The following is a 1,573-nucleotide window of genomic DNA, read 5'->3' as shown; positions in this document are numbered from 1 at the left end:
CTAAGCTATGTGTGTAAGTGATGTTAGCCAAGCTAGCTAACAGTAGCAACCTGCCTCACAARTCCTTACTTTCAAGACGAGGCAGGTTTTAGGCAAAAGGATAGTTCACGTTTTTATCCTTAGTTGCTTCTTTATTTAACTACTATGTAGGGAAAAATGTAGTAAGTTTTCATTTGTACTTATGAACAAACAAGTAACTAATAAATATATATTTTTAAATTCTTCTAATAAATGATAAAATATATGTGAATAACAACATTATTCAGTCTGCATATTATTCCAGGCCTTTAGTATAATTCAGCTGTTTGATTTTTAAGTAATGTCCTGTTTGGTTCATGTCAGTATTAATACAATTTAAGTAACATAAAACTTTAGAAACTGTTCTTGTTCATCCTCAGAAAATGAAACAAATGAAGCAAAATGTCTGAAAACTTTTAATTATCAAGAACAAACAGTAATAAGAGTTAGAAGAAGAGAATGTGCAATCTGCCTCTGATTTAATTTGGGATAATGTARAAATAAATCCTCTGCTGGCACAGGGAGTGCCCCGACTGCAATTACAGAGTTTCCACTGTTTGGAAGAGGAGGGAAATGACTTCTTTAAAGTCCTGGTTTTGTTGCTGCGGATAAGCCCACTGTTTACTGAAGTATTTTAAAGAAACAAGAGGCCACGTCACGCATCAACAAGTGTCTTAACAACTGCACAAACCCTTTGATTTGACTTCAGCTGAAGTGAATGCTGGCGTAATCCTCCTGCAGCAGGCTGGGCCGGAGCGTGAGGCCTCTTCAACAAGGTGCTTCAGCACTAACTAAACAAACCAGCCAAATYATTTGCTGCATTTCCTCAGCTTGTTGCTTTAAACAACTGCACGCAGAGTGTGTGTGCACTGGGCTTGTGTGTCAAGCTGCTGAGCAGTCATCTGTGTGTGATTAGTCATCATCCCACTGATGTGCTGTGCTGGTGAGGCTGCATTACCCTTTTCTCAAACAAGTGGGGTTTATTTCTGAGCCTCTGCTTTTTCTCTGTGGCCAGATTGCCTGAGGAGATTGGCTTTCTCTGACTGTGTAACAGATACCATCTAAATCATTAGGGCTCATTGGCTGCCATGTGCCACTCTGCAGCTCAGGTTCCTGCAACCCTGAGGTCAAACGACTGAGAGCTCCCTGACCTCCAGCACTTCCTCCCAATATTAACAGGGTATTTATGTAGTCAAAAGTCCTGATATAGAACATTGGTTCATTTAGATAATAGCCAATCAGGCGGAGCGGCAAGGAGAGCAATGATCACCACGAGCTGGTGGGGCCTTTATGTGGCTTACTGAGGACATAATGACTGCAAACAGAGGAAGCCTCGGCCTCTCTGGATGAAATTAAGCGCTCACATGCCTGCTGGCTGTAATGTTTTCTTTTTACTCAGCTAAATGGGAACAAATCCTGCTAGACTCCTACAAAGATGAATGTTGTGCAGCTACTGAGCAGACATTTTTATAAAAAGACAAAAARGTGTACATAATCTCAGTCAGCATGGTGTCAGTGTTGTATAAAGTACCTCAAAGTCATACTTGAGTAAGAA

The sequence above is a fragment of the Austrofundulus limnaeus genome, unplaced genomic scaffold (genome assembly GCF_001266775.1).
Source record: "Austrofundulus limnaeus strain Quisiro unplaced genomic scaffold, Austrofundulus_limnaeus-1.0 Scaffold301, whole genome shotgun sequence".
NCBI lineage: Eukaryota > Metazoa > Chordata > Actinopteri > Cyprinodontiformes > Rivulidae > Austrofundulus > Austrofundulus limnaeus.
Note: the sequence above shows the minus strand (reverse complement) of the source record.